General features: G+C 38.0%; 1 long non-coding RNA gene across 1 annotated transcript; it reads left to right on the top strand.

Annotated features, from left to right (window-relative positions):
* The first annotated feature begins 17,463 nt into the window (after positions 1–17,463).
* LOC119915095 lies at positions 17,464–22,627 on the top strand. Its single transcript, XR_005446892.1, has 2 exons — positions 17,464–17,495; positions 20,344–22,627. It is a non-coding gene; the product is annotated as an uncharacterized LOC119915095 (long non-coding RNA).
* Positions 22,628–23,276: the final 649 nt, after the last annotated feature.

Raw genomic sequence — 23,276 nt, 5'->3', positions numbered from 1 at the left:
CTGTCTACATAAGACAAGCTAAGGATATAACAGCCTGGGGTCAGAAAGATAGGTCTGGTTTAGCCTGCACAAAAGCTTATGTCCTTAGGGGGGGAAAAGCAGCTTATCTTGATGTAAATCAGTTAAGGGAATTCAGAAAACCTTTTCTTTCTTCATTCACCTTTCTTCTTTCTTCATTCAACGACAGCTGAATTGGAGCAGCAAGTTAAAGAATACGAAGCAGAAGTTGGCAACTCACTGAAGAGAGTGATTTACTAGATTTCTACCCTCTGCACTCTTCATGATGTCTTAACGACGACATAAACATCATAGACCTCATGGACCTCTGATCAGTGGCTATGAAAGACGGTTTGTTGGGCCAATAAGACTGTATTAGAGTTCAGTTTTTGATGATGTGTTTTTTTTAAAGTTACGTCGTAACTTTGCTCACACAGTAAATGTCTCAGTGGGGCCTTCTGCTGTGTGTATGTAACTGATTAATTCACTTTGCTGGAGAAGCCTGCTGAACCAACTATTCTCCCCTCAATTTTCCATAGCTCTCATGGGTGACCTTATAAGACCTATAAAGGACTGAATCAGTTAATTTTAGAAATGTAACCGTCCCTTATGTGTACAAATCACATTTTTGGCACTCAAGATTGCAAGACAATGGGAAAAGAGACTGTTATGGGGCATACTGTTAGAATCACAAAGACAAAACAATCTAGTCTTAACCTCAGGGCGTTACATCGGTGCATCCCAGACATTCTAACAATTGGCTAGTACCATTTTACTACACTACAAAAGATTAAATGACTGCTCACTTTCAGTCCTGATCCCCACCAGCTCTTGGCCTGAGCCATTATTGGGCTGATGTTGTTCAGTCTGAAGGGTAAACACTTTCCTTAAGTGGTTAACTGTCATTTGAATGAAGGTGGTTCACATTTCACAAGGTTCACAAAGATCAAACAGTGTATGAAAGCAAACGTTGCCTTTACTTTTTAGAAAATTTCAGTCAGTGCAGGTTACTGTGGAACCGCATTTGCTCTCAAGGGCAACATACTGTAATAAAAGGTTTATATAACAGCAGCACTTTGCCGGAGCACCTTAACTGCATGTGGAATTAGAAAGCTGTGAAATGGAACAGGCAGGGCAGGACATTGAGGCCGTCTGCTTATGTAAGTTAAATGAGGACCAAAGAATGAGCAAAAGAGAGCAATGCTTTGGTAGCATGTTTAAAAAATAAAGCACATTTTGAGTGTAAATATTTTACTGTGTAGCTGTTTTTCGAAGTAACGCCGACTTGTTTTGACGTATTTTATGTTTATGCAGTGTTTGAGTTTTATCTGGCATTCATGTCTTCCTCGGGATGAATTGCAATAATTTGGTGAACCCTTAACTTGTCCTCTAGTGCTGTTATCAGGTCAAAATTAAATCAAACCAGAGACCTTATATTTACATGGTGTGTGTTTTAGACCATCAGCCTAGCAGGGCAGTCAGAAACAAATTTGCTGTGTGAAAATGTGTAAACAAATAGTTTTCAATCAATTTTACTTCGACTTATTCTGAGCCACTGTGAAAGTCAATCCATTTTCAATTGGTTTAGAAAGTAATTCATTTTCTTAGAAAGCCAACTATTGTTGTATTGTATTGTACATGACAAGGGCAAGTAACCAGTGTGCCTGATAAAACAGTAACAGATGGGCCACTCCATCACCACCTCATTTTTCTTGTCATTTATTGGATGTAATACTTCCTTGATGGAGTGTCACTCTCATTTTCCAGCCTAGGCTAACCTGGGAGGTGCAAGCACACTTCTCTTTTCATTATCCATCTCATGTCAGTTTTATTGGAGCAATTGGTGGTCCTTTGTTGTGTTCAGTTTTTTGCACCATATTTGGGTTATTATTCCACAAGCAACTCAAGATGAAGAGACAGGGATGAAAAAGTTCTGTAAAATTAAGTTTTCCTGAAGGGCAAAATTACCATGGTGGTTTGCTTTTGGAACACTGTTTAAACAGACCAGTGATTAAATGTAGCTAAGTAACCCTAACCCTAATGCCTGCCCGAAATGACTGAATTATGCAGTGCATATTATGTGATAAAATAAGAAGACTAAGGACTTGTTAGATGCTAAGGCTACCATGCAACATACGCATAATGACAACAATCCTAACATGCAGATGTTTAGCAGGTATTATGTTGTAACCTTGTTCACCGTCTTATTTTAGTGTATCAGCAGGCTAACCTTTGCTAAATGGCACTAAACAGGAAGAATAGTAAGTATTGCAATGCCAATATTTGACATCATGGTGGCGCTAGATGAAAATGGGATCAGCAAAGTTGTTACACCTCATCCCGAGGAAGACATGCATGTCTATACCAAATTTTATGGTAATCCATCCAATAGTTGTTAAGATAGTCTCAGTCTCAGTCTGGATTGACAGACTGACATTCAGGTTACTACAGCCACACCAACGTGGCTAAACGCCAAATAATAGTTTCAATAATCTAAGACCTTGTGGTTTGAGCTAACCACTCTTTTAAAATATCATCTGCTTCAAAAACTGTAGAGCAGGAACAGAGTTTAAATGCAGTGTTCACACCTTATGCAATACCTTAAAGAACATAATGGAAAATATATTTGGAAAAATGCCATTACCACAATGATAAAAATTACTTGCTGTTTGACGCATGAATATTTCAGCCGTCGTGCTTTAAACATGGAGACAAGTTTCAGTTTTCTTAGGTGCTACTTGAAATGGATGTTCAGAAATTGACCCAGAAGAGGTTGCATCAGCGTGACAGATGCACTAGTCTGTATACGTGTCAAATAAAAATGTTAATGGTGTGAGGAAGGAGAAGGATCGAAAGTTACATCAACATAACATAGCAAGGCAGCATCCAGGGAAGTTATGATGCTGAAATGTGACAAATTTCTCCAACCTTAACACTTCAATATAGACACTTACTGCAAGATATAGCAAAGCCTCATCTTCAAAGCTCATAGAAAGCAGATATTAATTAAAATGAGGTATTGCTTTTTATCAAAAATGTACAGGAAAGCTCAAGTTTTGGTTGAGAGTAAACACTGAAACATTGATGTATGGAGCTGCCTGACATCAGTTGCTCATCTGACATTTCGAAAGACAGTCTCATAATGTCAGTGACAGACTATAACTTATAAACTTCATTGTAACTCTAACAAAGTACCTCATATCACATTAACTTTTTTTTCCTGAAATCGAACCGAAGGGGACAGAAATTGAGGTCCAGGCGAAGGGGTAGAGACTGATTTTTGAGGGTTAAGACTTACTAGGATTCGGGTAAGGGTTATGCATGTAGTTGTGATGGTTCAGGTTACAGCAAGGGGCTAGGGAATGCATTATGTCAATGAGATGTCCCCACAGGGATAGAGAAACAACTGTGTGTGTGTGTGTGTGTGTGTGTGTGTGTGTGGCAGTGGGAATAATTTAGGGGTGCTTATGGTACTGCAGAGTTATAACTGATGTTAATTTTGATGCATTATGTGCACTGGGTCTTTAAGCGTGCCCAGATCCTGACTCCCATGCTAACCAGGGTTCTAAATTTGCCTATAATTTACTTGGTTAGACAGCAGCAAAGACTCCAGGAGTCGCACAAGAGGAGGGGCTGTGGAAATCATCAAGGACACCTCCACAGGAAGAGGGAGGAGGATGCGATGAAGATGAAAGAGGAAAAGGAAGAGGCAGCCATGGAATATGAAGGAGGTGTCGATTTTACAAGTACACAGAACAAGGTCTACTGCAGTAAATAAACATCTTTTCAGACATGCAATAAGACTGAAAGACCTGTAAGGCAACCCCATAATATATAGGAAATGTCAGCGATTGAAGCCTCCTGAGAAATATTAATCCTCAGTGCTTCGCAAAGCTTTTCAGCACACACAAAAAGAGCAATAACGAAGACACAAGTCTGTTTACAGATTCCTGAAGAAGATAATTGACTAAATTTGCTTATCCATACTGTCAATATTTAAATATTTTAACAAGTTGATCCACATGCAATATTGGCTTCAACCATCCGTCATTGCTTGCAAGTCGAGTATCAAAAAAGTAGCACAGCAACAGGAGGTAGGAGGGAGGTTTATATTAGGGGGACTTTGAACTTTATTTTTAGTGTGAGTGAATTTTACAATGAATTGTCAAACGTCACAGCTATGCATTTCCGTATGAAGTGCACAGGAAGATCATAGCAATGAGTTTTCTCAGAGAAAGAGTTTTATTTTCTCCAGAAAGTCTAAGCCCTGTGCACCGCATCATATTGTAATCTTTGTTTTTGTCATAATAACAATCAGAACAACGATGACTTTATGTGAATATATTTAATAGTGCTTTACATGATTAGCTAATAAGTAATATATGTAATATAAGTTAAATGTAATCCCAGCTCCAAATCAATAACAGGTGTGTAATTTCAATTCCATAAGTGTGTTTTAAGAAGAGCTTTCTTAATTATTTATTGAGGGTAATCAGGAAGCTTCTGTCTGAGTTTAAAGCAAGCTTATGTAACTTTTATTTAATAATGACTACTGTGGCCACAAGAGGCAACTATAGGATAAAAATACCATTGTCGTAAAGTACAGATGAGTCATAAAGTCAGTAAAGTGACTCAGTGATGTAAGGTAAACAGTTAATATATCTATCCAACAGCAAAAACTATTGTAAGCAGTAGAAGCAAAATCCTCGGCTTGAGGGTACTGAATTGAGCTATTGCATATACTGTACATAAGCATTTTATTTCTTATGTATGTCATTTTGACCTTTACAAGTTTCATGGTGTCGCTTTCAATAACAAAAATAACTAAGAACCAGTTAATTAACAAAATTAAAATGGCTGTCCCAATTTGTAGCTGCCATTGGACAGTAGAATCCACCAAAAGCGTGGATGACCTTTTCTAGATGTGAGGAGGATAAATAAAAATGTCTTATTTTTAGCTGTATCCGCAAAGAGATACATCTAACCTTTAGGTAGCAAAGGATGAATAATTAAAAAAAACTTGATTTTAGATATTTACCAAAGACTCTTTACTCTCTCTACTTGTCAGTCGTCCTTGTAAATCACTGCTGGATTATAGCCTCTGTGTTGCGCTAAAAGACACACCTGATTGTTGGAGGAACATTTCATATCTGCTTTCAGCTCCAGCATAAAAAAAATGGATGTTTTAATGGACGTTATGCATGTTATTTATATCTTGTGGAAGGAAATGTATGAGCTGAAATGGGTTAAAATTCTGTATTTTATGGGTTTCCTGCATGGGCTTTGCGAAATGGCTCGCTAGCGCCTCCTAAAGAGCAGCCCCCGGACAAAGTTTCATCTACGTGCACAAAATATCTGTGGTACTTCATCATGTCCAGATGCACAAAAAAAGCCTCTTAGAGCGATGGCCGACACCCAACAGGAAATCGGCCATTTTGGATTAAATGGTCGTTTTTGGCAAGTTACACACTCCTCCACTTCCTCCTAGGGAATTAGTCCGATCGACTTCAAATTTCTGCTGGGCAGTCTAAACCCACTGACGATTAAAAGTTGTACGAAAGATTATCTGTCGACCAGCATGCCCGCGGCATGTCGTCAAATATCGATGATTCACTGTGAAACAGGAAGTTGTTAGAACTTCAGTTCTTACATGTAATATTACCACTGAGTAGTATAGGCTTAAAGCCTTTCTAAATAATCATACACTCATTTGATTGATTTTCCTTGAAGTGCGCTAAAAAACAACAAGAACCATGACTGAGGATAATAAAGACAAACCGAGATATCTGTTTCTGCAAAAGAACACCTCAAATATGTTGGACAGTTTAATCAGGAATCATATTAATTAATAGGCCTACTTGCATGGATTGCAATTTATTCTCATAAATAAGGTGAACAGGAGGACAAATTATATTTAAATTGATGCCGTTTTCGATGTGTCAGTTGAGCAAATACGAGAGCAGAATTTCATGTATTGTTATCACATGTTCATTTCCTTATCGAGCCAATGTGTGGATGTGATGCGCTGCTTGTAAAAACACATTATGGAAAAATAACACTATTTTATTGTCATTTACAACAAGTCACAGGCTATTTCTTTTAACTCATCGCCTCGTTAGTGAGTGGGCTGTAAATAAATGTTTAAACACAGGTGTAATGCGTTTGGTTTACTCTCTTTTCAAACGGGGGGATCCAAATTAGTACCTGGGTCATCCCGTCTTGCGTGTGTGTGTGTCCCTCCGGTCAGTGACGTCACTACTCAGGAGAGATGCCCATTCCTGCAGATCAGTTATAAAGGGGTGGAGCTCCGGTGCCCCCGTTCCTCTGGTGCACAATCCTTGCGTGAACGTGTATTTTTCACCCACCAAATAACATGCTTCAGCTTCACCAAAAGGAACGTCAGTATCACACTGAGTTAAATCTTGTTTTGTAGCTTCTCTGTTAGAATTTGCCTCTTTTTCTTCATGCAGTCAGGACGTATTAATATTAATGAGGGGCGTTTCACTGACCATTTATAGGCAACTATGGGGGTCGGACATGGCGCTCCTTCACATGCGCCACATTTGAAGTTGATTGTGATTTATAAAGGGAACTTGCTTACAAGTGTGCATACGCATGGTTTTATAAGTCTGAATATTTTTTGGCGTACGCCATTTTTGGCTTTTGAGCGCACGTACACTTTTAGTGTGAATTCTACGCACAGTTTATAAATGAGACCCCTGGTCTCTATGTGCAAGGACCAAACATTTAAACAATAGCTCTGGGGGATGACAATGATACTTTTCTGCAGTGATTTAATTTACAAAGACCACCGATATGGATCGTAAAATACCATGTAATTTAGTTTTATTATTGTATATAATCATTTTTGTTGGGTAAATGTACCCTTGCTTCATTACATAGGCATAAGTTTCTGCATTCTGACTGGAATCATGACTCACTTTATTCACGAAGTGTAAATATTTCAGAGCTGCCACTGAAACTAATTTAAGTACGTGCACTGAATTGGATGTTGCATTCTTACACTTCAGTGTATCATAATTTGCTGATAACTATTTTTTGCCACCAAATGCCAATCAAGTGTTATGGATAAAAACATCCGTACTCTTGCAACAAATTGTAAAATTAACGGCAAGTACCACACTCGCAGTGTTAGACCCAGAATGCAAATAAATCCACTTGTAATTCATATTCGGAGTTTTGCTGATGGCTCATACATTTTGCAGGTGAAGTCTAAAGATACTCTTGATGATTAGCCTGAAAATACAAAATGGATGATTGCGTTTAAAACAACTCATCAATGACAATGAGACTGGGGAACATGAAATAGCTCTGCTCATGCCTTATGCAAGGAAACAAATCTCAAAGTCAGATGACATTTGAATGTACAAAATCCAATGCATGCGTTTGCAAGAATGTCAATTTACAAAATTAGTATATGTCAGTATATGAAACAAGTTTGAAGTTTTAAAAAAAGATCTTTTAAATATATTAGATTGCCTAGTAATAACATATCATAATGGTATCCTCATCAAGACATTTTGATTTCCATTTGTGATGAAAGCAGAGAGAACAAGAGAGAAAAAAGTAATAGAAAGGGGATTATTGAAAGAAGCATTCTCTGGATGCTGTTTCGTGACTACTGAAAGGTAATGCTTATCAAATTGGCAACTCTGTATTTGGCCACACTTTTCATTTAAAAAAAACAAAAACAAGAGCCCTTGTGAATCTCTTAGCCATTGCATTATTTTCTATTTATTTACAGAAGAAATCCCACTACTGCTGCCAGCAGACTTTGGGGAACACCCTGCAGTCTGCTGCATTGTGGCGAGGGAGCTCCATGCATCCTGGCGCATCCTTGCTCTTCCTGGTTGTCCAAACGAATACATGGAAATTTTCAGTGTTGTGCACCTATATTGGGCTCTCATTGATAAAGAGGCTGGACAAGTTTAAAGACCATGTCAGGTGGTGAAGCTTGTAAGAACTGAATAAACAAAGAAATGGAAACTTGATCTGGTAAACAAGAAAATAAGTCAAGGTCGAAAACATTCTCTTGATCTCTGGAGTAAACAAATTCATCAAACCTATCTGGATGTATAACTCCCTCACTCAATTTCATCGAGCACTAGCATCGTCATCAACAACACTAAACCCCAGCTGATGTTATGGTGCAACAAGGCAGTAAAACGTTGCTGACTGTTCCTTTAAATACTATCCTTTAATGTACTGTATGTGTCAGATATAATTTTCTTAATATAACACAGTAGGAAGTCAGTAGAGGGAAGGCTTGCCTGCCTGTATATTTAAATATCTTAGTAAAAAAGCTAAATTTAAAGTCGCCCTTTTTTATCTAAAGAGTAAAGAGATAAAGGACTTATCTCTTTGTATTTCATGATAATAATATCTGATAATAATCACTAATGTATTCAGACAGCCTACAGGGCATAGCTCGGGAACTCTCTTAAATATGACAACCTGAAAAAAAAAACCTCGTCAAAATAAATATTCCATCACTGCTGCTGATTCTGAGATATCAGAATCATTTTTTATTTTGCATTAATTTTGCACACATTTTCTAAGGCAATGACATGCATATTCTTTGGAGAATGTGAAAATAAAAGAAAAAGATTTCAATCTATGTTGATCCACCATGATTTAGTGTGTGACCGATTAAAAAAAGACTCACAGCATTCTCCATAACCTGTTAGCGGGAAGACAACTGGCACCCAGAAAGAAAAGGTACTCTCTTTAATAAGCTTATTTCTCCACCAAGACACCTGGGAACAGTGTCAGCACACACTCTAGGGCAAGTCTCCATGGCAGTTGGGCGCAGAATCTGGACCCCTCTACCCCCCCCAAAAAGTTTCAGTGTCTAAAGGGAAAAGCTTTGAATTTACCCCCAAAAGAAAAAGAGACGGTAATCAGGATTTGGCAGGCTGCTGTCTGTTGGCTTGAAAGACACATTATCATCTCCTGTCATCTCTCCTATTCCTCCCATCCACTCAGTTTTCTAGCATGTTATTGATGATGATGTTGCCACCATGAATGATAAAATAGATGGATTTTTACCCCCCAGCAAGCTACAGTATAGTTATGAACTAAATTTAGGCCACACAGGACAAATGAAGACACGGCGACTCCTCTACCAATGATATGTGTGGACAGAGTTTGCCGTGTTGTTTTGTTTGTCTACAAATTCTAATTATATTCTGGCATTGGGACCACTTCCACTTGGAAAAAATGTGTCTTAATTAAAGCAATTTAATATTAATAAACATAATATTTAAAATGGCAACATACATACTTTATACTGTAGCTCCTTCAGACGCATCCTCACTTTCTCCACTCTCCATTAACTCCACTCTCCATTAACTCCATAAACTAAATGAATTAGTTTCAACCATAAGTCCTTCTGAATTTTTGCCAAACATGAGAAGACAAAAACTCTCAAAAGCTTAGCAATTACACGTACTATATATTTGAAATTAGAAACAAAGACCTAGCGTCTTAACCCAGTTTAATGGTGAGAGACAGGGATGCAGGAAGCAGCTCTGTTTTAGTTCTCTTTAGAACATCAACAAAAATGTATCACAGTTCTCACAGTACCGGACACAAACATGTAATCAAATGTATGACGATTATTGTTGATGAGTGTTATTGTCTACACATTTTCCATTCTATCTGTGTCAGGGTTTCACCACTAAATATCCACAGTGCTGACAGATGCAGATCTGCCAAGCGGTGTTCATTTTGCCACCACAGAGGCAACTGGACAACATTTCACTTCCCACAATATGTTGTTGCTTTGAAAAAGTGAAGAAAATATACCCTGAGTTTATCAATGTATTTTTCTACATAAGGAAAAACTTCTTTCCTACTTAATGTAGTGAGACGAATTAATTAGCAAGCTTAGCAGCATAATGAGTTAAAAGTTGTTACTCATATGGTAGAAACACTGAATGAATTACATTACACAACTGATCTCTTCTGGAGTGAATATAATTCATTTCCCCAGCTTTGGTAATGTATGTATCAGACCATTAACACATCCATTGAATTAAACTGAAAATGAGAGGGGAAGCAGTAGATCCAATGCAAACACAGTGCTTAAAAATACTCTAAATTACTTGATGGCAAACAGGATGCAAAAATCCCATTAATTTCCACTATGAGCATTCAAAATAGACCTGTATAGGCTTGAAAACTCCTGAGATTGTGCAATGGAAGGTGCAATATGCAACAGTACTTTTGAGAAAGGGAATCCTGACACCGACGAGTACATGACATCCTCTCAGACAAAACACACAGAAATTCTTTCTGCTCAAAAGCTACGCCATGATCTATTTTGAGGCCTTCATTCGCACTGATGTCATGTAGTGATGAATGAGCAGCCCAATTGAAAATCTGAAAAAAAAAGTTTTGCATCCTACAGTGTGTGATGACAACAGACATGGCAGGAGATGCAGTCATTATATAGTTATTCTAGTCTTAAACTGCTTCAGTGCCGCAAAATTAATATGTACAATACATTATCTGATTTAAAGGTGTTTTATTATTAATAATAATAATAATAATAATAATAATAATAATAATAATAATAATAATAATAATAATAATAATAATGATCATTATAATGATGATGATTATAATAATACAATATTTTATTTAATGGCACCTTTTATGGCACTCAAGGTCCCCTTACATGATATAAGATCAGTAATGAAAAAACATACAATCAACATAAAATAATCAACAAGCAAGTAAGAGTCTCACTAAACAAACAGATGAAAAATTATTATGCAGACAGCTTGAAAGCGCAATTTTGTGTCTCTTTCAGTGGTTCCATCCGAGGTGGAAAGAGCACCCAACTTTTTTACTCATGTCTAGACTCAATCAGAGTCTAGGTCTTTGGGTTAAATGTGGACTCAACTCGGAATGAGAACAGGTATCTTCAATATTAGTCAGAAATACAGTTAGTAAATTCAAGTGCTCAAAATCTTTCACTTTCATTATGATAGTCACATGGGCTGCTGCAAGATTTTTTTTTATCTGTAACCCTGTAACAGCACGGCAACCTGCCCACTTCTTTCTATTTTCCACCACACCACTGAAAATGTCCTGATAACTGGGCTGCCGGGAGGATATCAGCCATGCGATCCAGTGAATTCATGAGAGCGAGAGAGAGGACATAAAGTGAAAATAAAAGGAGCACAGGAATGTGGAGATGACAGACAAGAGTCTATGAAAGGGAGGTGCAGAGAGGTCTTTAGCACTGTTCATACAGAAACTGACATGACTGAGGCAGACTCTTCTAGTGTCGGATTTCAGTGCAACAGATCTTCTCTGATCCCATAGGAGTTATGTGAGGGGGAAATTTTACTCCCACAAGTCCTGTTCAGAAAGTTATAACATTTTATTTTGCTGATTTAAGAGGTCTTTGCCATGAGCAGAAACCAACCGGTTATTATTTTCCCATCTTCCTGTGGTAGTACATTTTTAGTAGAAAATGAAAGTCCATAAGTCTATATGTAAGAGTACAAATCCACATGAAACAAGAATGAATCCAAACAACTCTGGAAAACATAAGATCTGACAAGAGACACTGATAGAGACTATGAACTGGAAGGACCAAGCCACTGAAATACGCAAGTGAGGGGAAGACAATGAGGCACAGGTACAACCAGAAAAACAAGGACAGGAAGTAAAACAAGACAAAAACACTAGAGGCACACAAAACTACAAAGTAAAACAGGATAGACTGAAACACACAACCTCTACACCGTCACAAGTAGATAACTTTTCCCAGAGGTATTAGCAAGCAGCTGTTGCCCCAGGATTAAACCCCAGAGCTAATTTAAACACAGCAATATAAACCCTACATTGTTATTATAGTATGCTCTGTTCCTTTAAGGGGACGGTGTTTTCATAGTTTGTTTAGAATGTACATCGCTCAACACAAGGGGCTTTTACTATTTTTGCAATGACGCATGCTCCGTATTTTCCCCAGAAGAATGCACGTTGATAGTGTGAGGATATGAGGAGTTTAAAGACACATTAACGGTTCAATCTAACACCGTTGCGGCCGACAAAGGCAGGGAGGCTTGTTAGCATCGCATGGAGTAAATTTGTAATTATCTTCACAGTGTTCTTATTGTAGGCTAATTCTATATTAGCCTAGATTTTATGGACTCTTCATTTATATGTAATATGATTAAGATGTAAAGATACAACTGCACATTATGTCCATTGTAATAAAAAAAAATTGGAACCAGGGGAGAGGGGAAAAGAATTTTGAATATAGCTGTGGTAGATTTACGAGGAACTAATAATCACAAATCTACAAGTTAAAAACTTGAATATATTCTCTGACAATGTATTCATACATTTATGAGAGAAACTCTGCAAAATAGTGTTGTTTTTTCCGCCGTGTATTATGCATACAGTGGAAAATTATATTAGACTTCACAATCGGATTTAGCAGTGAGAAATAGGTGAGTTTAGCCCACAATCACTTCTATCATGCACCTTAGAGACTTTGACTTGGATTGGGTGTATTCAGAAGAAAACACAAAAAAAATTGATTTTTTGTGACTTTAATTTCAGGGAATTTCAGATTGTTGTTCTTGTAAATTAGATTAGGATAATTCAATTACAGCCTACAGATAGGCTACATCTAAGAAACTGCCTTGTCATTTAATTAAGATCTCCTCCCAAAAATCACAGAGTCTGCAGGGCTCGCTGTATGAACGTAATGCTGTTGTGTTAAGAATAACATAATTTCAGCTGCAACCGCAGTGGAACAAGTCAGGATGAAATCTAAACATATTTTATCAAGTAGTGTGTATTAATATCCTGCTTCTCATCATTAACACTGAGTACAGATGTGGTGTGTAATACACGTCTACAGGGTAACCTGATGTTAACCACGAACATAACCTGCTCAGAGAAGTTTAGAGATGCAGCGTAAATTGCCATGCAACAGACCTCAGGTAACACATATCCACCTTTCATAGTACAGGTTAATCGGGAAGTTACACCCGACGTCACAAAGTTACTCCTAAAGTTACCTGGATAAGCCAGTTACCTCGCTTCATAGTAAAGGCCACAGATAGCGCCCCATGTGACCAGAAAAACATGGGTGCACCCATCTTGGTGCACCTCTGGCTCTGAGGGAGACAAGCTGTCTTCTTCATCATCATCGTCATCACTGGGACTGAGTTAGGAGTTTTCTCATCTTCATCATCATTACTGGGACTGAGAGTAGACTGTTTGAACTGTTCACCATTGGTGAGTAACACACTAGTAAGCTGCATTCAGGCCTGCAAGGGGGGTTGTTTATTCTAACTTACATGCCGACTTTTACTTTTTTACTCTAACTGGGGCCCGTTAGAGTAACTGAGTAGATTGCTGTGGCTATTGATAAATGCTAACTGTGTTATCTGAAGTTATCTGAGGTACTTGCTGCTAAGTTTTCATTTGTAGTTTGAATGTGAAAAAATATTATTTGCTAAGTTACCCTCTGATTTTTGTGTTCATGCAGAGGAATTTTAAGGTTCCATCAGTAGTCTTAAAGGTACAGCCTGACATATCAGTTTTACAGTTTCTGTGGAAACAAGTGTAGTTTAAAGTTTAAAGTTTTGGTTTGTTAATGTAACTCATAAATTAGAACCCTAAAGGTGACTTCATTTCATTTTATAATTTTTTATCTGTATTTTAAAAACTTTGTTAAAAGGGGCATTATGGAGTTTCCAGCAGCCACTAGCGGTGCGGTTCTAAGATTGCAACCAGGTGTGTGCTCGTACGCGTGCTCGCTGGAACTCGAGCGAGCATAATCTGAAACACAACCACTTTCATACAGAAATACCACAATAAACAGGAACACTAGCATGCAGGCTCTGTCACTTTGATGTTCCCGTCTCAGAGGCAGATCAACACCGGCGCCATACCTTTAATTCAGCGCAGCAAGTCGCATATTGGCTCAATACTCCCGAAAAAATTTAGAGTGACAGCAGCTAAAAACTCAGGTAAACTCCCACTGCAACGTTACAGTAATAGTTTTATCAACAGTAGGTTGAACTAATCCATGCTCGTTACATGATAACATTACATTTACTGCATTTAGCCAATGTGCTAGCGTTAGCTCGCCTGCTGCTTTTCAGTAACGTTAACCATCTTTACTGTGTGAATCTAGCTACATATCAGCTACATACTGTATATTAGATCATAATGAAACGGTTAGTGAGCTAGAATGGATATTATAATGAGATTGTGTCATACTTTATAACAGTTATTATTACATTATAACAGTTTATATCAGGTAACCGCAGTGAGTATCTTTACTGTAACTAGTGATAGTGGATGGCTCTTCCTCTGTGTTGTTGTGACCGTTTTGTTGCAGTGTTTTATGTTATGGGGGTCACGTTAGTTATAGCGACGGAGAGGTGGAGAAGCTGTGTACCTGAGTATCGGTAAAACCACAATAAACACAAACTGAACGTTAGAAGCAAACAGAGGCAGGTCCGAGCTACTGTAGCGTTAGCTGGCTGCTCCTGGCTGCATCACTATAGGCTAATGTTAGTAAACAAATCGCTCCACATTTGCTTTTTGCCGTTACATCCCTTCTTGCAGGCTAAATCAACAGTGGTACACAGGACAGCAACATGGGTGGCGTTAGTTGGTGAATTAATGTGGAAAGCGATATAACTTTGCACCGGATAACATTAGCAACTGCTCGGCGTTAGCCGGCAAGCTAGTGTTACTTTCTCTGTGTTTCTCCAGCTTTACTAATGCTCACTTTGTTCTTACTCAGCATCATCTGAACCTGTTTGGTCTGATGGGTTTCAGCACATAAACCTTTATTGTTGTTTTGTATCCTTACCTGGAGCCTGTGTTTTGCTGTGAGACGGTTGTTTTATGGTGTTAGTGGACTGCATGTCGTTAGCTGCCGTGTTGGTGCTGTAGTCTGAGAGAGGCTCGGGAGCGCACAGGGCTGAATCCGACCCAGAGGCCTCACATTAAAAGCAGAATAGTGTCTGATACAAGCAACAGAGAAAACAGGTGTGTGCTTCATTTCTGAGTGAGTTTTGAGCCCATTGACAATAAGGCAATGAAAATTTGATTTATTAAAATCAAAAACTTACATATAGCCCCTTTAAATAAAATACTGCCATTTCACAAGATTGTCAGTGTTATAAATACACACAATTTGAAGCAGAGGATTTTAGGATGAGTGTTTTGATTAAGTGTTCCTAAAGTGTAAAACAGTTATAAGCAGCACAACCGATTAGAGTGCAGATTATTGGAAAGAACCTAGGGTGCTGTTTCTCATGCTAGCTGATACTGAGAAAGCGCTACACAGCCAACTTCAATAGCAAATCTAGTTATACATCTGTTTTTCACATGCACTACCGTGCTTTTCTTTTGATATTACCAGTGTTTGATTTGGACCTCTGTAATTTAGAACACAACTTGATGGGGAGATAGGGAGAGGGCATGTGTATGTGGTTGTGGTACACATCAGTCAGGGAAAAGCTACAGAGTGAAGTAGGCAACAGTACTGACCAAAGCCACTCTTTTGGTCTCTTTTGAGCTTATTCATCAATTAAAAGATCCGTCATTAAGTCTGACAAAGTTACTGCAGAGTTCGGTAACGAGCGAATTTTGAATCTACAGACGAATTTCCCCAGGGAGTTCTGACAGCGGACTGAAGATGGAAAAATTAGCACTAACAGAGTCACAACGACAAAGCAGATTTTTTTTTTTTTTTTTTTAAATCAAACAGTACTTGTGAAGCAGCATGCCACAAAATAGAATGAATGGACTGGCCATTGTATCTATTGAGAGCCTGGGGCGTAGATAGAAAGGAAATTGGTGGGGATTTTGTACAATGCTGAGCTCTGTGCCGACTGTTTTTGATAAGACCTGAGCAAAGCTGCTGCACAACAGCAACATTACTATGAGCATACAATACAATATTTACTGTGGTTCAAAATCGTGTACCTGTGTGCAGCTTTGCGTCTGAAGGCATATCTGTTAATAACACATTAGACTCACTCACTTCACATAAACATAGTTTTAATAGTTTGGATTTATTCAGTGATAAATAAGCCATCACCTTATCTGTAAAAATAATTTAAAATCTGGCCCATCACAGCTGCCACAACTAATTAGTAAAAAGTAAAAATCCTTTCAGAAAACTAAGCACAAAGTATTTAACACATAAGTACATACATGGATGTAAACATTTTTTTCTCTGCCAACCACCACTCATTACTACTTATATTTGAACATTTTTCTCTTTTCGCATTTCACTCTGTCCTTGGACACTAATTGGACAGGCGATAAACACCAACATTTTGAGCTAGTTTGGGCAGATAATTGGTCACAAGTTTACAGTCTGTGCCCAATACTGTATTTGACTATAAAAGGAAATATGAACGAAAGTTAAAGCAATGGCACAAAAATGAAAAATGAGAAACAGAGAGGACAGCATGAGATTCAGGGTGTGATGTTAGGAAGTATTTTGCAATAGAAATGGAGTGCAAAAGCTTTTTTCATGTTTCCTCTGCCTTTCTTGGGAGATTGCTTCAGGCCAGTGAATTATCTCTGGTCTGTTCTCTGATTGGGGTTTTCACAAACGTACACACAGAGATTTGGTTTGATCAGAGCCAAGTGATACATCCAGACCAAAGAGAGACAGCTTCTTCAGCCATCAATGGCGCCCATTCTTTCTATCACCATATGTGCTGCATTATTGCTCTCAGTCAAGGACGAGTCTGGCCACAGTCCTCTTGGCACAGCTAAGTCCTGTTGCTGCCTGCCAGGTACACAATTGGACAACAAGAGATGGCAAATGGCCACTGACAAATGATAGTCTCTGACACATGCTATGTGGGATGGGTGGTTTTCAGTCCCTGGAAATTCTATTTAAGTTATTCCACTACAAATCCTATTGATAAATCAACTGTATTTTAAAAGTAAACTTTTTAAAATAACACTATTTATACTTTAGTAATAAGTGACCTGAAAGCAGAAAGTGTCACACTCTGCCTGTCTGCCATGCGGTGTTTTGCACTTTTGTGTTTAGTTAGCGTTTTTTTGGTCTGTTGGGTTTTGGGGGTCTGTCTTGTCTTTCGTCTAGTATTCGGTAACCCTTGTCATGTCTGTTACCCCAGTGATCCCTCTGCATGTCTGTCTCTGTTTTCCCCTGCTCTCTCTCTCTCTCTCTCCCTACCTGTGCCTCGTTAGCCTCATGTCTTTCACCTGTGTTGCTCCTGCCCTGCTCGTTAGTCCCTGTGTATATATACCTGGTGTTTCTGTCTTGTCTTTGTTGGGTCATTGTTTATTGTCACCCAGTGTTGCAGTTTGTTCTTGTGTCGCCAGCCTTACTTACCGTGTCTCCCTGTTACCCTGCTCAGTTTTGGATTCTGGTTTTCACCCCTTTTGGATTTCTGTTGGACAGCCTTTGTTTTTGGACTCTGTCATCAGCCACCAAGTTTGTAAGTGTGCTGGCCTTTGTTTGTTAAAACCCCTTGAACTGTACCTCCTTTGCCTTGCGTCCTGCATTTGGGTCCTCCAACCTGCTCAACCCTACCTTCACCACCAAACCGTGACAGAAAGCCTTTTATTTGCGAGCCAACACAGTCCACGCTAATCAGACAGATGTGGGTGGATGTCCTGTCAGACCCATAGTTTGTCCTTAAGCTAATTACAGTCATGGACGACACGTCTTCGTCCATCTTCCTATTTTGTTAACTGTATGGCAATATGACTCATTTGTCCTATCATTTACTTTTCATTTAGCATTCAGTCTTTCTCTACTCTTAGTTGTGTCTTTTATTTTTCATTATATTGTGTATATGTACTCAAAGGTACCTTTTTTGGCAAATGGTTTTTGGTAGATTGTCCTTGTCCTCTCCTGAATAAATTAATTGAGCCCTCCCTAATGTAAATATCGAGTCCACATTTTTTAGATAGCAAAAGCAAGAAAACAAATTTAGTGCAATGTAAATAATTTAATAATCAGTGAGGATGACATCCAACCACTTAACAATGAGAGTGAATTTCAGAAGCTCCAAATGCTTTTTCTCAGCGGGGGCTGTGTCTGTGTAGTTGAACGAGACAGACATGTGAAGACCTAAAATGTCACTGCAAGGAAGGGAGAAAATGAGCCCATTAGAGACTACCTGCCTAAAGGACTATGACCTCCAATCAAATAGTAGTTTAAAGGTTATTAAAAGTTCAGAAGAACAAGGCCCTGGAGGTGAAAAAAAATGTCTGACTTGCTAGTGGTCTCTAGTGCCCCGTGCTTGTTAGCTATGGGGTGAAATAGCTTTTTGAGACTGATATGGGATCTGCTTTGCTGCTGTTTTTACCTATGAGTGTCGAATCTGTACAACAGACACCAGATCAGGCTCACCCAACTCTATGTTCATTATCCAGTCAGCACTACCTTTCAGACTGGGTCAAGTCACATGCATAAATATAGCCAGATTTAATGTGAGTTGGCAGAGATGCTTTAAAGTTTGTCAAGTAAAATTTGGCTCTGCGTCCTTACAGTGACTTTGAAAGAGTTTGACATTTATGTTACAAGTATTTGCATCATTTGATAATCTAAATTGTGGTGTTGTACAAAGTTAATCAGATCTGCTAATTGTCTGAATGTATTTATGGCAGTCTGTATGTGCAGCCTGAATAACACTAAATGGGATTAGAAATAAACAGCAACTGATTCTGAGATATTTAAGGCAGAAAACTGTGGTCCAAACTGATTCCCTTTTGTAAAATTTTGATTCACTAGCAGGTACTGCAATGCGTCTTACATGTGACACAGCATTTGGCTGTTGCACAGATTATTTACATTTAAATTACTCTTAAAAATACATTAAATGTATAGATGCCATGTAGGTTTAATATCTTATTTTATATTAATGTTTGACACTAAAATATTAAATATAATTACCCCATATGACTTATTCTCAGAGTGAAAGAAAAAAAATGAGAAATGAGAGAATAAAATGTATTTTGTTAATCAGACAACACTTGAGTTAGAGGTAAGTTGGATTTAAAATGGTAATGGCTGGTAATGCCCATCAGCATTAAAACTTTACCAGTTTAGTAAACACTGAAAATAATCAAAATACTAAAATGACCCAAAGTCTTATCTAATGTGACTAACACAAATGTGTAATGTTCATTACACCATAAATGGAATGAAAAAAAATGCAAGGTAACTGAGATCTAATCACTCTCACATAATTGAAAGTGTACATTCAGCCAAAGCCAACAAATTAAAAAGTGACTATTTAAACTACCATGTGAGGTCTGAGATGCTTTATGGCTGCAACGTTGCCAATTGTTTTTGTAAACGATATAAATCATTCTGAGCAAAGATGAGGAAAAACTCATTGTCAGGCTATAGGAAGAAACACCTACCGGTTGGGTATGAATGAGACTCTCAAGTGCAAATGACACCTGAAGTTCATTGTCAATGTGGACAGACAGTCCTGTCCAAGCCAAGCTAATACGCATACTGTGAATTAAAATGGAATTGAGCAAACTAATTCCTACCCAGCTTTTGAAGATTCGGGTTTAGTCATAATTGTCAATTTAGTATCTTGACACTTTGCCAAAAATTCCTTGTTTAGACACATTTAAAATGTACTGACGTCAGAGCATAAATGCATATAATTACATTTATTCTGTCAATTTATTTGAGTTCTGTTTGGAGGAGTTTTCTTGTTTCTTATAACCTTCAGTTATTTCACCGAAAATGAAATATTTTGTGCGTCAAGTCAGCCTTCTGCTGACTTTTAAAAAAGTTATGATGACTAAAGTTCTGCAATAACTTTCAGAATCATATCAAAATGTTCTTACATTTTTGGAGACTATATTGTTTGTCACTGTTCACTTCGGTCCAGTGAACAAACCAAGATTATTGGCTTATAGTTATTAAAAACACTGTGTGTAAATGGCAAAAGAGTTAAGCTACTGAATAACTGGAAACTGAAGGCTTTTTTCATTTAAGGTAATTGACTTGTTATTGATGTATCTGTAATTGATTTGACTTATTGTGTGTGATGTACTGTATATTGCAGTGTTATGTCCTGTATGAACACATTTATACAGAGCCTGGCCAGGTCTAGAATGAATGCAATAGGATAAACCATTCAGTTTGATTGCGATAAAAAAAGCAGGTTTTTGGGTTAGGTTTGAATTATGTTCTCTCATGCCCCCTTATACTCATTCTCAAAGAGTTTTTTATCAGTCATACACAGATGATTTGGGGTTGGACGTCTATCCTACAGTCTACTGTATGCTAATTTCATTCATCTTATACCCATACAGGGGGAAACGGAGCGAAGGGCGAAGGAAAAGTGGATCCAATGCATCAACCTCCTCACACTCAATTTTGTTCAACCACTTCCACCTCCGATCCTTCATTCCCTCTTCGAGCAAGCATTTCATTAGGAGGAGAACTCCAGTTTTTTTAGGTGACTCTCCGCTTAGGACTGATTTCTTATTCTTGACTGCTGATTGTCTGCTGCTCCACACTTAATAATTCATGAATTGCAGAAGTTAGAAACAAAGTGGAATTGTTTCTTTATCTCCATGTTGTTTGTACCACACAAGTGTTGAAAATGTGAAAGTAATGTATTTTGATAATGAGCTTCACTGTGATCAGGTGCAGTTACAGGTTTGTCTGTGACCTTAACTCAGACATATACACACAAACAAAAAAACTGTATGCAGCACAAATGACACCAATCTATCTTTGAGTAATTTCCCATCAGCATTCAGTAGTTGATAAATAAACAGTCACAGCGATCTTTGTTGCATAACGTATGGTTTCAGATGCATTCTGGATATTTTACATAAAACATGAATATGTTGCAGACACTCAGTAGAGATAGAAGTGTGCTTCACTGAATAAAAGTCTTTGATAAGTGCTAAAACAAAAATAAGAATCTTATAAGAGGAAGGCAGCAGACTTAAAAAAAAAAAACAAAATAGAAAAATAGTACTTACTTGACACTGGACAAAAGGAAATGCTTTAACCTTTATCAGAGTAAAAAATTCCTTACAAGGCCAGGTGAGGTGATCTCAGCAGGTGAATATAATGATGATAATTAATGGATGACTTGTCCTTGTAGACCTTTAACACAGCAGATATTGTGACTTGTCATAGCAGGAAGAGACAAATGCAACTAATGACATTAATGACAACTCATTCCCATATATGCCTGGCAGTAAGTCATGCCTGTGAGCCAGTATGCACAAAGCCCCTAACCAACCAGGGGTACTTTAGGGGTGCATCTGCAGCAGGGGGAACATGGTAAGTACAACTAATTAAAGGAATTTTAAACCTGGGCCTGTGTCAAAATTATTCTAGTTACAACTGTGTTCAAGTCCAAATATTGTCTGTGAGGAAGGTCTTTTCAGTAGGCAACATTGTATTTTCTCTAAGGTAAATCTCATTTGTCTTCTGTCCTCGCTTGACCCAGAAATCGATCACATCCCCCATCGTTAAGGAGGTAATTTATCTAATGCTGTTCAGTGGAATGATAAAAAGATGGAAGAGCAGGCTAATAAGAGAAATGGATGGACCTAAAGACTTTCTGAGTTTAAGGTGTGCAACCTAGGTTCAGTGAGGCAGTGATCATTATTCTTAATATATACATTTTGTTTTACTACCCTTCTCAAGGAATACACATTAAGAAATATTACAATTTGCATTTGATGTGTGATAAGGCGGAAAAAATACTATGATTTTGCAGGATATAAGCCATGGCAATTTCCTCATACTGAAAAAAAGTAATACCATATTCTACTTGTGGAAAAAAGCTCATTTTTAATGTCAAGCAGCGAGGGAAAAATACTTTCCAGAGATATGAAAGGAGCTGCTTAGCATGCGTTAGCGATTCTTATAATGGTTTGAGGTTTATTGACAGCCCTGTGGCAGCAGGACAAATCAAGATGGAAGCTTGTGTAATACTGCACCTAAGTCATGCTTTTCCCACTGGACTAGTCTTTTCAGACTAGCCAGCCTGATTACCACTACTTCTGTTTTTGTCGCTCTCATCTATCCATCTGTCTTGTCTTACAGTTTGCCCTTGGACCTGTTTCCTTTAAAGTTGTTTTGTAATGAGCTGTGGAGGAGATGGTAAAGCAAAACATGATGCATTATTGATTCCCGCCATGCAGCTCTGAAGTTGTTAATGGCTAGGATGCTCCACGAGACATTTAAGTTTTAGATTATAGTCTAAGAGGCAGTGAAGGAGCGTTTAGGGCCTTGTCAAAAGTAAAACTGGCAGATGGGAGTTTATGATTCAACATTATTGCAAAGCATCATCACCACATAAAAGCATTATCTGTAAGCTTGGCAGACATTTACATCTGGATTGAATTCAACAAACTTTGATGTTAACAATACAGTATGTTGTTTCCAGAGTGGGCTAAAACCTCGAAAATCATCTGCTAATCTTGTTTATAATGTTGACACTGTTTACATGATTTGTTTTGGCCTGAATATCTCTTTGTGGTGTACAGTAACCTTACTGCTTCAATGTGACATAAAAGACTATGTTTCTTAAAATGATGGGATGATGTGATTAAACATTTATTCATCTGCTGCCATTGCCAAGTGTGTTATTTCTTCCACTTCATAGAGTAATACAACTTCTCCTGCGTTTTCCAAAACTGCCACTACTGCCCTTAGAGAAAAAATATTCATTCTTATTTGGTGAGGGGCTTTGCACACTAATCAAGTGATGTACGTTGCTAAACTTCCGACCATTCATAGAAATGGCTAGTTACCCTGAAATCACAACATCATTATGTTTCTGCAACTGTTCTGGTCAGTTAGTTTAAAAATTATTTTGCACCCAAATTTCTTATTTATCATTCAGATAATAAGTAGTGCTTTAGCTCAGCAAAGGACAAGATCAGTGGTTTTTGGTCACTTTTTTCAGGGGCAGCTCTGGCCTAGAGAGTCCTTCAGCAAGATACTGAAGCCCAAATTGCTTCTAAAAGGCTGTGCCTTCAGTGTGTGAGTCTGTGTGAAAGATTATTCTTTATGTGTGTGTGAATGATTAGTTCAAGTGATGAGCAGTTGGCACCTTGCATGTTAGCCTCTGCGATCAGTGTATAGATGTGTGTAAATGTGGTGAATGTGACATGTAGTGAAGCGCTTTGAGTGGTAGAAAGGTGCTGTGCAAGTACAGTCCTTTTAAGTCAAAGTTATAATCATATATATTAGTTTGAAGCAAGTGGGAAATCAT

This window comes from Micropterus salmoides, unplaced genomic scaffold, assembly GCF_014851395.1.
Source record: "Micropterus salmoides isolate LMB-PRFRI ecotype aquatic unplaced genomic scaffold, ASM1485139v1 Ms_hic_scaffold_20, whole genome shotgun sequence".
Taxonomy (NCBI): domain Eukaryota; kingdom Metazoa; phylum Chordata; class Actinopteri; order Centrarchiformes; family Centrarchidae; genus Micropterus; species Micropterus salmoides.
This window is presented reverse-complemented; position numbering and strand designations above follow the sequence as displayed.